Raw genomic sequence first — 15,694 nt, forward strand, 5'->3', positions numbered from 1 at the left:
CAGCTTAGAAACATTGCTAGACTAAGACAATTCCTCTCGTTACAGGACACTGAGAAATTGATACACGCATTTGTTACATCTAGATTGGACTACTGTAATGCCATTCTGTCAGGCAGCACAAACAGAGCTATTTGTGCACTTCAGTCCAAAATGCTGCTGCAAGAATCCTAACAAAAACATAAAAACATGAACACATCACTCCAGTATTGGCTTCTCTTCACTGGCTGCCCGTGCACTACAGGATAGACTTTAAAGTGCTCTTATTAACATGTAAAGCACTAAAGGGACTGGCACCTCCCTACCTGTCTGATGAGGCACAACCCATCCCAGAAGCACCTCACAATGGAGGGTCAACGGGGCATCCACACCCAAGGTTTGATGAGCCATCGCAACCCAAAGCCTGTTGATGGTCCAAACCCTCCACCCCCGATGGCCAGCGAGAGGCCTCCTCCACAGGGAAGACCACAGCCAGCAGCACCGATAAAGAACTTTCTGATCTCCTTGCTGCTGTAATAAGTATACTGCCTGGAGGGGAGGCAACCATTAGGCCTAGGCCCTAGGCCGTGGACCCCCAGAGATTCATTTTCTCCTACATGCCATTCTTAGGAGTTTTCTTGTTTTTCTCTCCTCCGTTCCTAAATGCTTTATTTACTTAAATGTTCACTCACTTTATTCTAGATCATGTAAAATGTTTACAGGTCTATATTTGATTTTATTGTATTTATGTTTTTTATTTTGCTGTACGTTTGTTGTATGTTTACCAGTCTGTAAAGCACTCTGTGGCTACCCTGCGAAGGGCGCTATACAAATAAAAATTGATTGATTGATTGATTGATTGATTGTACTTCACTGTATTTTTGCAGTTATGTTGTAAGTCGCCCTGGATAAGGGCGTCTGCCAAGAAATAAAAATATTAATAATAATAATAATAATAATATGGGTACAAATGTAAGTCGCCCTGGATAAGAGCGTCTGCTAAATGACAAATAATGTAATGTAAACTCTGCCACCTACTGTTTGACATGTTAAATAGATAAATTCTGTGATCAAATTGCATTTCAACGATACAAACCAAGACCAGTTAGGGGAATTAAGAATTAAATATTTGAGACCCAAAGAAAGTAGAGATTAACTTTAAAGCTTTCCTTTTATACAAGTTAAAATGGTATTTCCACAACACAGTCCTTAATTCCTGTCATTTCTTTGGGGATTGTGTGCTGGAAATAAATCACATTGACCATTTATAATGTGCTCTTTTTAGGGGTTTTAACAACTGATACAGAAAACATTGTCAATAATGTATAATATCCTTACAAAAATGAATTATCTATAGCTGTACTTTAAGATTTACTTGCTTATTTATTTGGTGATCCTATTTTTGAACCCAGAAACATTGTGGAAATATCTCAGGTTCATGTTTAACTTACAGTTTCTCTGCTGTTCCTATGGATGTTTTACACCATCCCCCTTAAAGTATTCTTTATTTATTAATATGCTGTAAATGCATTGTTTGCTAGGGCTGTTAAGAGGGACATGAAGTCTTTGAAAATTGATATGTTTCACTGACTATTCAAAATGTATCAACACTATTTTCCTGGAAATTACACAAAATTAAAGGTGAAAAATGCACGTTACTGAGACTAATGTGTTAATATATTTCTATATTGGATAATAATAATCATAGTAATGCAGTAAACTAGGTATTTTGAATAGATGAGTAATGCATTACATGCATTTGCTGGCAGTTTGTAATAGCAGGACTTTCTTTATGTTTGTACACTTATGTCCTCATTACTGGCATATTCCACTGAGGAGCTGTTTCCAATTGTCAACGGTGACTGTTGGGGTAAAATTGCCTCCTATGTATTGTATATACCCACTGTATAACTGTTAGAAAATATAGGAAACTTTCCAGTAAGTTACTAGTTAGGAACTGTGAGTTATTCATAACTTTACTTATTATCTATGTCTTATGCACACTGCTGAAATAGCTTGCAGAACTGCTTGTAATCCAAGCAGCTGTGGCAGACACAAAACATGTTGTTCGTACAGTATGTGCTACATTTTCCCCTTCCCGAAACACAAATATATTATGGGTTACACACATCCTCGGACAATAACATTCCCACGAGGCATGACATGTGCACCTGCTTGTGGGAACACTGCAAAATCAGTACTATTATGGTGTGTAACTACATATCGGGACTGCCCCGTAACTATCACTGAAGATGTTTGTTAGACTGTATAAAGGCTGTGTGAAACTTTCAATAAACTGAAGATAAACGAACAGACTACTTCTGTGTCTGTGCATTTTTCTTCCCGAGCGCTCGTCTCCTGCTGAAAAGTCTCCCCTGTAGCTGAAATGCTGACTGACCTGACTGCCCGATTCACTGGGATCCGAAGGGCTGCTTCAACTGAAGCGTTGTACCTTAACAGTGACCTTGACAGATTTCCCTTCAAATAACCGAGATGTTTGATAGAGTCAGAGGGACATTAGTTATAGAATCAATAGCAAACTGTGATCACAATATGGTCATCTTTGAGGCATTCTTTCTAGAAACAAGGCCCAAGTCTAAAGCAATGGTCTACAATTTTGGCGACACTTGGAAGAGGTAGACTGGAGCACACTGGATCAGATTCAGTTGAAAATGGATGGGTATATTTAAGAATATACTACTTGAGGCTCAGGAGAAATTTATACCAAAACTTAGCAAATTGAGGACCAAAAAACATTGGCCAAAATGGTTTAATGGAAGTATGCAAAAAAATTTGAAGAGAGAGAAAATGTGGTATAGCGCATACAAAAGGGATAGAGACTAAACAAAATACAAAGAATATGTTGAACTGCAAATAGATCTTAAGAAAGGGATCAGGAAAGCAAAGAGGGAAATAGAAAGAAACATAGCTCTATAACTAATGCAAAGAGCTTTTTTCAATACTACAACAGCAAGAGGTCAATAAAGGATGAAGTGAAACAGATAGAGGGCAAAAATTGAAGTATTTTGGAAAATGAACAAGATATGGTAAATGTTCTAAATGAGTATTTTAGAGGTTTTTACAAAAGAAAAAACAGATAACATGCCACAGGATAATAACCAGTCCAGTCAAACCCTAAGAGAGATCAGGAAAAATGAGGTGGAGGTACTACAGGGACTAGCAGAATTAAAAACAAACAAATCACCTAGGCCAGATGGTATATTTCCAACAGTACTTAAAGAAATGTGGGAAATTATTTACAGGCCGCTAACTCAAATATTCCAAAAGACACTTAGAACAGGGGATGTGCCAACTGACTGGAAGATAGCAAATGTCATACCAATCCACAAGAAAGGGGACAAAACTGAGCCAGGAAATTACAGACCAATCAGTCTCACCTGCATTACTTGTAAAATGTTGGAAAAAATGATTAGACAGAAATAGAGGAGCATTTTAATGAAAACCATATTCTTGGAGATAGTCAACATGGGTTTAGACGAGGCAGATCATGTCTTACAAATGTATTAGAGTTTTTTGAACATGCAACTGCAGCTGTAGATCATGTGAAAACACATGATATGATATACGTACATTTTCAAAAAGCTTCTGATAAGGTTCCACACCAAAGACTGATCCTCAAATTGGAAGCTGTAGGCATTCAGGGTAATGTAAGTAGTAGATTATGAACTGGTTGATGTAGAGGAAACAGAGGGTGTCGATTAGAGGAGTTGCTTCTATCTGGAGTGAGGTTGTTAGTGGAGATCCACAGGGATCAGTGTTAGGGCCATTGCTTTTAAATCAAGGGCAGTGATGTTCAGACTGTACGATGCACTAGTTAGAGCTGATGTCCTACTGAGATGTCCTACTGAGAGACTGAGGAACTGAACCTTTTCACCCTGGAACAGAGGAGACTACATGGGGACTTGATTCAAGTCTTCAAAATCATGAAAGGCATCGACCACATCAAACCAGAGGAGCTTTTCCAGATCAGCAGAGACACAAAAAGAAATTGGGCTTCAAAGCATTCAAGACGGAAAACAGGAGACACTTCTTCACACATAGAGTTGTCACAATCTGGAACAAACTCCCCAGTAGGGTTTCCAAAATCGGGGGAAAATTCCAGGCCAGGGTTTTTGGAGTTTAAATTTCATAAACCCTGGGTCCCCGGGGCATCTGTGATTGAAGCCAGATTATCTCATAGGCATATAAATTGAATAAATAATCAAAATGGAAACAAAATTAAATAAATAAAAAACACACTGTTAGACACATCAAACGTATGCTTGAACTCCTCGGATCTTAGTTTTCCCCCTTATTTTAATCATTAAACTACAACCTGGCCATATCATCAATGTTATTCTAAATAAGTAAAATAATACATGTCATTTTTGTGTCTGTATTTTATGTGAAGCTAAAATTAAACACGAACTCAGTTCATTCACAGAGTTATTATGTATTGATCATTTGTATGAACTGAAGTGACCTTGTAGAGCCCCCAGCTGTTTGCAATACGTTGTTTGCATACTTTTTGCATTTGTAGGAAGTAGAACCAAACCGAGCTTGGATCAGAACATTTTTTTTGAACTCCTCGTATTTTGCAACAGTGCTCAATTATATTGTAGGTTACGGAATGAACATCAATCTTCTCACCGAATGAAAAAACACAAGAGCTCACTGAGGCTCTGTGCACGCAAGTATGATTTTTGTTGGTTTGTTTCTCAGCCCCGGTTTTATACCCATGCCAAACCCGGGCTTGTGAGATTGACAAATCGTCCGGGTTGCCCGGGTTTTCGGTACCACGGGTCCCCGGGCTGGAAACACTACTCCCCAGTGATGTGGTTGAAGCTGAAAATTTGGGAACAATTAAAATCAGACTGGATAGGATCCTTGGATCACTTAGTTATTAATGGACACCAAACGAGCACGATGTGGCAAATGACCTCCTCTCGTTTGTAAACTTTCTTATGTTGTTATGTTAAATATTTGAAAAAGATTTGGAAATGCTTGTGCTCTGTGCAACGGAAATGATAACAGTGCTACTCTTGGGACAAGAAAAGGTTCACATATATGTCGCTTATGCTCACAATGTATTTAATTTACCAGCAATTCAATGAATTGTGCACTGTGCGGTAGATATACCAGATCACAGAGTGTGGAGGGGGTGATGTGGGGAAGTGTGGGCCCCTGCTTTGGACCCTGGGGCCCTGCAGAGGTCTGCGGCCCGGTGTGGGTGCCTAGGCTGGTGTTGGTGCCTGCTGACCACTGTCCACCCTTGACCAGGAGACGGCGCTACAATCAGGCCCTATTTAATGCATGGGATTACCGGCGCAGTTCTGTCCTATCAGAGTTGGTTTCTCTGCTTGAAGGTGGGACTAAGCAGACTGACAATCCAGAGAGCCTTTCACGGGTTCAATTACTGTAAAGACAAAGCGGGGGAAAGTAATAGCGAAGTTTGGAAACAGGACGGACATCAGCTCTCATCTCAAGAACCCCGATCCTGTGCTGTTGCTTCAGAGGAAACACTGCGCTGATCTAAGAGGATTTCACAGACGCAATGTCTCATTTCAAGGGATATATCAAAACTGCAAGCGCCTTGCTTCAGTCACTGCGTGAAAGAAGCTGCAATCTGTGGCCCGAAGGTGGACATTGCATTGCGCATATATGTCACTTTCCCAGTTGCGTGGCTGTGCAGGTCGCTCTGTGTGTAACCCGGCCTGTGCAGAACAGGGCGCCTCTACAGTGGGGCTGACAGACTGAGCGCTCACTCTGAAGCCCTTAAAGCACCACCTGGGTTTTGGTGACATCATCAAAGACTTGGCTTCCTGAAAATCCAGAGGAAAACACATGTAAGGTAGGCCCTCTCTCTAGACTTACAGCCTTGTATTGATGAATAGGGTTGTTCCGCTCATTTTACAGGAGGGGGTGCCAGCCTACTAGCTCTGCTGTTGATCGGGAGTTACAGGCCACTCGTGTGTGTTGTGGACTTGGACTGAGGGACACTTGTGCTGCTCGTTGCTTGTTGTGTTGGCGCTGATGTGATAAGCCATGCAGATCAAATGTTGATCCTTAATGATCAGTAGTGCGACTCTTCACCAGCAAAAGACAGCATCCAGGGAAAGCCACGCTGCCCGCCTCTCAGACTCGGGTCGGGTTGTAAAAGTGCGCAGTGTGAGCCTGGCTGAGGGACTGATTCTTTTGTGGGGCGATGCGAACCGATTGAGTGACTCGATTCAGTGTGTTTGGACACAAATGGAAATTGGGCTTCAAGCCATTCAAGACAGAAAACAGGAGACACTTGTTCACACAGAGAGTTATTACAATCTGGAACAGACTCCCCAGCGATGTGGTTGAAGCCACAATTTGGGAACATTCAGAAATAGACTGGATGTGATCCTTGGATCATTTAGTTATTAATGGACACCAAACGAGCTGATGGGTCGAGTGGCCTCTCGTTTCTGAACTGTATTATGTTGTTCTGATATGTGTTGGGTATGACGTCAGTTGTTGTCAGTTGCATACGTAACAGTTGCTGGAATTCGATTCTGTTTGCTCTGTGGATATTGCCTAATTAGAGCTGATAGTGTGTTTGGAGACGGAGTCGTACGGTTGATTGATTTTACCTCTGAGTAATTTCAGTGTTCCCGAGAGCCTTTTGGTTGTATTGAATTCAAAAGCATGGCAGCGATTGCAAACTTCAAGTTTTGTCTTGAAGACTCCGCAAGATTCAGGTAGGCCGTTTCATTAATCTATCTTTTTCTTTTCATTGCAGCAGGGTATGTATAGCCTACATTTTTTTAAATGACATATTGTGAATAATAATGTTCTTCACCAGTACAAGATCGTGTGAATTGCTCCTAAGCATAGGTGTGTAGCTACAAATTGAACCATTATTCTCGTTTATTGATTACTGTATGAGAGGATGTGAATATGGTGAACTGGATATGGTATAAATACAAAATAAACCTGGGTCATTTCAACGCCGAATGGTAGGGATTTTGAGCCGACGTCTAAAATGTATTGCTTTCATTATTTCGTAATCCTCGGCACAACCAAGACTCCTGTGGAAATGTTGTTGCTTTCAAATTATGTTGCAGGTGTAATTATGTCCCTGATGAGAAGGAGAAAAATGAGCGTCAGTTCCTGCTGGACTTAGAGTTCATCTGTGACAGGCTGCAGAAACTCCGCATTAGCGATGTGGTCCTGGCTAAGGTATGCAGCCCCCTGCTTGTCTAGGAGACCCTAGAGTTTTATTTTCATGTTTTTATATATAAATCCTTCTGATTGAGATGGTTACCTGCATTGTTCTGATGGATCTGTTTAATGCTGATCTTGGACATTTGTCTCATTTGTACTTTTTGTCAACTGCTGTCTAATTGCGATTGTTATTTAGATGACTGTATGTGTGTTACCTGCCTACAATTAAGAAGGCTCCCACAGTGGGTGATGACCCCGAGGTCATTAAGACCCAGGTATGTAGGAGCAGAGGACACGGTTCATGTTTGGGGGGGTGGGAATAATAATTTGCTAGTCTAGTAAAGGGGATTGTGGGTAAAATTGGAGCCCCACTGATGATCTATTTGTAGTGCATTGGTGTCTGGGCCACTGACCTCTACTGATGGAGAAGATGAACTGAGGGGCTGAGTACGCTCACATGCACCCACCTCTCCAGAACAAATAAAAACACGGACTTGGCCGAGGTTTGCAGAACTAACTCTTTTTCCTTCCTTCCCTCCTCCCCCCTTTCCCCTTCAACAGGAGCTCTTCCGCAGGGTGAGTGGTATTCTGAACAAGCTGACCCCACAGATGTTCCAGCCGTGGATGCGTCAAGTGAACGAGCTGACCATCGACACGGAGCAGCGACTCCAGGGTGTCATTGGAGCTCATCTTCGAGAAGGCCGTCTCCGAACCCAACTTCTCCGCCTCATACGCCAATATGTGCCAGTGCCTTCTGAGGGTGAGAGAAGGAGGGTGACGGGGAGAGTGAAGTGAAAGAGGGAGGGAGGGAATGGTAGAGGATTGTGAAGATGCTATTTGTGTAAATTTGAACTTGTAAAATGTATTACGACTTGAACTGCTCTGTATTATTGCACTTTGTATTGCTCTTATATTGGACAAGGACATCTGCTAGGAAATAAATAATAATAATAATAATAATAATAATAATAATAATAATAATAATAATAATAATAATAATAATAATAATAATACATGGATCAGATTTGTTTAGCTCTGGAATTGTAATTTGTGGGAGTTCAGTTTTGAATGGACTAGCAGATGCCTGTCTTGTGATGCGCATATCAAGAGTTTTCACTCCGATACCTATTAAAGCTGGAAGCCAGCCTAGCACACCATCTTGCTTAGGGTTTATGTTGTTCCTGCTCCCCTTTCTGTAGCTCAAAGTCCCAGCCGTTGACAAGCCGGGAGAGACGGTGCCTTTCCGCTCTCTGCTTTTGAACCGCTGCCAGAAGGAGTTTGATACGGAGGAGGATGGAGACGAGGTCTTGGAGAAGAAGCAGAAGTTGCTGGATGCATCCTTGGTGGTAGGAACATTTGAACGTATTTTTAGGGCTGCCTCGATTAATCAATTAATCGGGTCTATGAATCAACTAATTGAATTGACGATCAACATTTTTTCTATTTAATCGAGCTGATTTAAAAAACAAAAATGTCATAATAGTGATATACGGTTAACAGTAGAATCACAGAGTTTTTGAACCACCTACAACAGCCGATAGCTCTTTAAATGCTGTGGTATAATGAAAGGCAAACAATCAAATAAAACTAGCATAAGTAGTATTTACATTTAAATATGAACATAAAACATTCAAATGATTGGTATAAATAAGATCAAAGCACTTTGTTTTCTGAAGGCGTCCACAGCACAATCAAAACTAAAGAAACAAGTGTTTAATCACTCAATCTGACTACACCTGTAATGCTATACAATGCGTGTGTTTTTCAAGCACATGAAAGACTGTAGACTGTAGGTGAGGTAGAGATCGTGACAGCTAAAACGCTTCTTAGGCATATTTGATACATATATTTAGTAAAAGTAAAGAACGGGTCTGCACAGAGTATTCAGGAACCCAGAGTAATTAACATTAAATCAGTCAAACTGAGCAGCCCTGCGCTTGTATAGTGTTAATTATAATGATTTAGTGTTTTTTATTTAATATTCATTTATATATTTTTCTCCTTTCCCATTCAGCATTGTTCTACTGTATTATCAATGACTAGTATTTATTAAAGTATAACTGTGTGGCACAACCACTTAAAGACTGTAACACTTATTGTAATTTGAATCGACTGACAACCCAAGTATTTATTTTAAATATAAACAGGGTTTGTACGCTAGTCTGGATGTCTGGAAAAAGTCTGAAAAAAAAAAACTGATTTCCAGTGCTTGAAAATGCTTGTAGAATCATGCCTCTGTTATGATAGTATGTAATTAAGTGCCGTGTGTGCGCAGGGTGAGGAGTGGCAGCGTCTACGTGACGAGCTGCAGGAGGCCAAGTGCAAGGCCCAGCAGCGCTCACTAGGCAACATCAGGTTCATTGGGGAGCTGTTCAAGGTGAAGATGCTGATAAAGACCACCATGCACAATTGCATCGTCAAGCTGTTGAAGAACCACGAAGAGTCCCTGGAGTGCCTGTGCCTACTCCTCTCCACTATCGGCAAAGACCTGGACTTGGAAACCGCCAAGGTAAGGCAGTTCCGGCCGTCGTGCCAGACTGAGCCCTGGCTAAACATCCAGCAACGTGATGAGGCCTATTGACAGTGGTCTGAATAAGTGTTTCTGAGCATCTGCAGACGCCTTCTTGAAGGAATGCTGCTTCACTTGGTGGTATAAAGTTACTTTTGTACCTGCTGTCTGCTCAGTTTTCTAATCGACCTTTTCACCAGCCCCGCATGGACCAGTACTTCAGCCAGATGGAGCAGATCATCAAAGAAAGGAAGACCTCCTCTTGAATCCGCTTCATGCTGCAGGACGTCTTGGACCTGAGAAGAGTAAGTCATGAGTGTTGGGAGAATAGAAACCTTCCTTGCTTTCAGCTTCCCAGCCCCCCAATCCCTGTCTGCCTCTCGTTCTCTCTCTCTACCATGGTCACTGACTCTTTCTCCTCTTCTTCAGGATAACTGGGTGCCCAGGAGGGGTGACCAGGGTCCTAAGACAATCGACCAGGTCCACAAGGATGCAGAGCAGGAGGTGCACCGTGAGCAGATCAAGGTGCAGCAGAAGCTCATGATCAAGATGTACAACCGACGTGAAGCGAACTCCAGCGAAAGTGTCCTGTCACGCGTCGGTCAGGCCTGAGCAGAGCAGGCCAGGAAGAGAGGGCCTTTTGTGAAAGCACTAGAAATAGAAGCACCAGTCCTTCTCTGGCGAAGATGAAAGCATCAACATACAATCATTACATTTCTTTCCCTTCTCTGTCTAATCTACAAAATAAAATGAAAATGGATATCTATATCTATACTATATTGAATGGTGGTGCACTGTAGATCAGAGTGTGGAGGGAGGACTGTCTTCACAGCACCAGCTGCTGGTGGGTCAATCCTGTTTAAAATAATCTCGGTACAAAGAAGTACGTGGGGAGTGAAATATGTGTTATAATGTGGAGTTATTTCAAGTACAACAACGTTTCAGATACAAGCAGGCTACATATGTAGTTCAGACTACAGGACTTGCAGAAATAGTGTGATGATCACTGGCCAGAGATGTAAACTCAGTTTCACCGACCTCGGTTAGCACTAGTCTCGGAGTTCTCTACCTCATATAAAATCTGATAGTCAGAGACAAGTACTAAACTGTGTTTGTGAAGCCACCGGTAAGAAATTGTGAGCAGAAGCTCAATAGATGTACAGGGGGACAGGAACTGCTACAAATTAGAAAAAGGATGTTTTAAGACCAATTCAAATAGTATCTAATGAATGTAAGCAGTTCAGCATGTTAAATGCCTTTTAAATAATTGTAGCTTCAAAGCAGCTTTATAGCTTTTTTCTGGAAGGATTTATGAGAGGACTTTGAATTTGAGCTGACAGGAAGGTCAAAGGTCATCAGAAAGGGCATTTTCAGGTACATACATGGGTTCCTATATGTGCTCCATTGTAAGTATGAGCCTAAGTGCACTATGAAAGGAGTTATGAGTTAGTTCTCACTTTGATCTTAAGTAGAGGTCAATGGTCACAGTGGAGGACATTTGTGAACAGACCTCATATGAGTTACTATCTGAGTTCTGTAGCAATCATCAGCCTAAAGGAAGGGTCAAAGTTCAAGCATTTATTCAGAAGAACATATTTGGCACTTTATGACATGTATGATGACTGTGATGACTTTTGAAAGCTGTAAGCCAAAAATCAAAAAATCACCTTTGACCTGAAAGGAAAGGTCGGAGGTGAAGTTGAAGGTTGAAGAGCCGTTATTAATATTTTATATAAACTGTATTATGTTTTATATTAATAATAATATGCAGACAAGCAAAGTAAATGTATTATGGTAGCAACAACCATTTTGTAAGTTGTTCAGGGCATACCCTCTAGACATTCCTGTCAATAATAGAAAAGATCAAACTGCAGAGAGAGAGGGCCCACAGATGTTTGTTAAAAGTCTGTGGACTTAATCTTTTCTCCAGATAGGCAGGAACTGTTTTTGTTAATGAACGATTGACAGTTGTTAAATAAGATCCGTGGGATCGGACCTTTCCTAGTATATCAAAGGAAGACATCTGTTCTTTGAATCCCACACCTCTACCAAGGAAGACTACCATGAACATTACAAGGGTCAGAAATCTGACCTCAAGATAACACTCTGGCAAACCCCCAGTGACAGACTCCGGCCACAGACCCACATGTCCTGCAATGTATATAAGGCTGACCACTTGTGCTGTTCAATAAGTCTCTGCTGAGGTAGAGTGCTTCCATGCTGGGCCCCTTTCAGGCCTGGCATGTTAAATAAATAAATGTACCATCTATGCATCCAGACTGGGTTCTTCAAAGGTCATGCTTGGAAAGAGCCCATCTGGTTACATATATGTGTTCTATAGTGACAAACATTATATCTGCCACCCGTAAAGCGTTATAGGCTGTCAAATGTCAAAAAAAATTTTTTTACAGTATCCCATGATCCTTAGCTCCGATAGCAAGCTAGATAGCATTTTTGGAAGCTTCATACACACTTTTCTATCTATGTTCCATTCATATTACTCTTAAATGCATGCTGGAAGGAGAAATGAGATGTTCAACATCTGAAAACAAGTTCTAACATAAACAGCATGCAGTACTTGGCTCTCAGTGGGTCAAAGGATAGATATATATTCAGAAAGATAATCTATGGTTTACTATTAGTGTTAAATTGTAAGTATGGTGCTAAAAGTAAGCTATCAGCAGTTATTAGATGTAAAAAATGTTAGGGTCCTTGGGGGCCTCAAGAGGATCTGGACCTGGAGCAATAGCATACATTCTCAGATATTGTACAAAAAGTGTTTATCGTGATGTTTGAAAAACTGAAGGAGGAGACGCGTTTAAAAAAGTGGTCAGAAACGAGAAGACGGAAAAATTATTAAGAAACCAAGAAAGAACGAGATAACTAACTTAAATCCAATAACTATAACTAAATACAACTAGGATCAAAAATCGTTAACTATTAGTGTAACTATCCGAAAACCCATAACTAAACAACACTGCCCCTTACCAGGGGATTGAGAATGACTGGATGAAACCCAAGACAGCCTCCCAGGACCAGGATTGTGTGACAGCTGTTTCCTCTGAATCTGTCAGCATGACACATGTTAAAAAAAAGAGACTCATCCTGAGTTTTTGCTTTCCCTCACAGGAAAAGCATTGTAACTTCGAAGGTCACCTGGGATGGATTTCCTGGTATCACTCAACTTGAAGAGTGTAATTTTAGGACAGAATTGACCCATGTCTAAGGAGGTGTTCAGGCTGGCTTGTCCCCCACTAGGATGTCCAGAGTAAGGGATCCTGGCTCCTGCAGATGAGGAGGAGAGAATCAGGACAGTCAGGACCTCACACAGACGTCCAGAGGCCCAGAGTGGCCAACATGCTCTGTTGTGCACATCTGCCTTAAGCACAGAGAGCAGTCTTACACATCGCAGCTGTCTGGAATCAAGATACCGACCTGCCCTCCGCAAATCACCAAACCTCTTTGCTGGAATTTTTGTTTGGTGATGTTCCAATCCTGCAAAATATAAAAACATAGAAGCACTGAATGTCATTGCCAGAAATGATGGGACAGATGGGACTTCTCATTCCTGACGTTTAAATTACTAGACTAGATGGGGCGCTGTTGAGCATGGTTTCGGTGTAGACGTGTGAAGAGAGCTCCTGCGATATTTAGATTTTTTTTTCCAGCAAACAGGTTATTTTCTTTTATTTATTTTAAGCAATAAGCTGCAGTATATTATAAGTGTATTATTGTTTTAAAAACATGTCTAAACAAAAGAGCAAGAAGGGGCCAGCGACAGAGGCAACTCAACCCGAGTTAGATTCAGGCCTGACAGGGGGTGGCAATCCCTCACCAGAGAGTGGCGGAGACCTGGCCTTTCTTGTCGCAGCGGTGAGCAAAATACAGAGCTCCATTAAATCGTTTCAATCTGAGACGCGAGAGTCTATTGCTACTCTTCAGGGCACAGTCGATTCGTATGGCAGCCGACTGCAGGAGGTAGAGAGATCTCTGAGCGACTGAAGACTCTGTATAGGAAGTTGAAGAAAGTGTGTTGTGATTATTATATAATGTTTTATATTAATACTAGCATTAGAAGTAGTTTTGTATACAGACTGAGCAGATTCGATTTAGCAGGACAAGTAAAGGGTCAACAAGGTCGATTTGTTAGAAACTCCTGTCAGTAATGAAAGATCACACAGTGCCGAAATAGCCTACAGCTGTCTGCTGAGAATTTGTTTATGACTTAATCGTTTCTCCAGATAGGCAGGAATTGTTTCTGTTAACGAGCGATTGACATTAGGTAAATGACGACCGTGGGATCGCATCTTCCTAGTGCACATCAAAGACGGACATCTGCTTTGGATCCATCACCTCTTCAGGGGAGAACAGATCATAAAACGGACCCGGACATGTATCTTCTGATTGGATGAACGGCCATAAGATGTTACGTCATTTTCCTATAAAGTTGTACTCATGTTTGTAAACATTAAGTCTCACTGAAGGAATTATTTCTGACGTGGAGCTTCCGAGCGGCTCGATTAAAGTTCTATTTGCTTTATCTCCACGACTTCTCCACTTATTTCCCATACGGTTCTACACATACATATATATATAACAGATCGGGCTTTTTTCTGGAAAACCATAACTCTGGTCTTGTCCAGATTGACTGCCAGGGCCCATTTCTGACAGTACTGCTCTAGTAGCGCCAGGTTCTGCTAAAGCCCCTGCTCTGTGGGCGACAGCAGCACCAGGTCGTCTGCGTAGAGCAGGAACTTGATCTCTGTGTCATGGAGAGTTAGGCCGTGGGCGTCAGACTGCTCCAACACTGTGGCCAACTCATTGATGTAGATGTTGCAGCCCTGTCTCACTCCCCGCCCCTGAGTGAAGAACTCTGTTCTTGAGTTGCCAATTTGAACTCTGCATTTGTTTTCAGAAAACATTGATTTAATGATGTCATAAACTTGACCCCCTACACCACTCTGTAGAAGTTTATAAAATAGTCCTTTGTGCCAGATTGAGTCAAATGCCTTTCTAAAGTCTACAAAACAGGCAAATATTTTTCCTTTATTGTTTTGGGTATATATATATATATATATATATATATATATATACATATATATATACGTATATATGTATATATACATATATATATACACTCACCTAAAGGATTATTAGGAACACCTGTTCAATTTCTCATTAATGCAATTATCTAACCAACCAATCACATGGCAGTTGCTTCAATGCATTTAGGGGTGTGGTCCTGGTCAAGACAATCTCCTGAACTCCAAACTGAATGTCTGAATGGGAAAGAAAGGTGATTTAAGCAATTTTGAGCGTGGCATGGTTGTTGGTGCCAGGCGGGCCGGTCTGAGTATTTCACAATCTGCTCAGTTACTGGGATTTTCACGCACAACCATTTCTAGGGTTTACAAAGAATGGTGTGAAAAGGGAAAAACATCCAGTATGCGGCAGTCCTGTGGGCGAAAATGCCTTGTTGATGCTAGAGGTCAGAGGAGAATGGGCCGACTGATTCAAGCTGATAGAAGAGCAACTTTGACTGAAATAACCACTCGTTACAACCGAGGTATGCAGCAAAGCATTTGTGAAGCCACAACACGTACAACCTTGAGGCGGATGGGCTACAACAGCAGAAGACCCCACCGGGTACCACTCATCTCCACTACAAATAGGAAAAAGAGGCTACAATTTACACAAGCTCACCAAAATTGGACAGTTGAAGACTGGAAAAATGTTGCCTGGTCTGATGAGTCTCGATTTCTGTTGAGACATTCAGATGGTAGAGTCAGAATTTGGCGTAAACAGAATGAGAACATGGATCCATCATGCCTTGTTACCACTGTGCAGGCTGGTGGTGGTGGTGTAATGGTGTGGGGGATGTTTTCTTGGCACACTTTAGGCCCCTTAGTGCCAATTGGGCATCGTTTAAATGCCACGGCCTACCTGAGCATTGTTTCTGACCATGTCCATCCCTTTATGACCACCATGTACCCATCCTCTGATGGCTACTTCCAG

General features: G+C 41.5%; 1 non-coding gene across 1 annotated transcript; it reads left to right on the forward strand.

Moving 5' to 3' along the window:
• Positions 1-7,536: 7,536 nt before the first annotated feature.
• LOC136721291 (small nucleolar RNA SNORD66) lies at positions 7,537-7,613 on the forward strand. Its single transcript, XR_010805881.1, has one exon. It is a non-coding gene; the product is annotated as a small nucleolar RNA SNORD66 (small nucleolar RNA).
• The last annotated feature ends 8,081 nt before the right edge of the window (positions 7,614-15,694 follow it).

Source organism: Amia ocellicauda, unplaced genomic scaffold (assembly GCF_036373705.1).
Source record: "Amia ocellicauda isolate fAmiCal2 unplaced genomic scaffold, fAmiCal2.hap1 HAP1_SCAFFOLD_113, whole genome shotgun sequence".
NCBI classification, from domain to species: domain Eukaryota; kingdom Metazoa; phylum Chordata; class Actinopteri; order Amiiformes; family Amiidae; genus Amia; species Amia ocellicauda.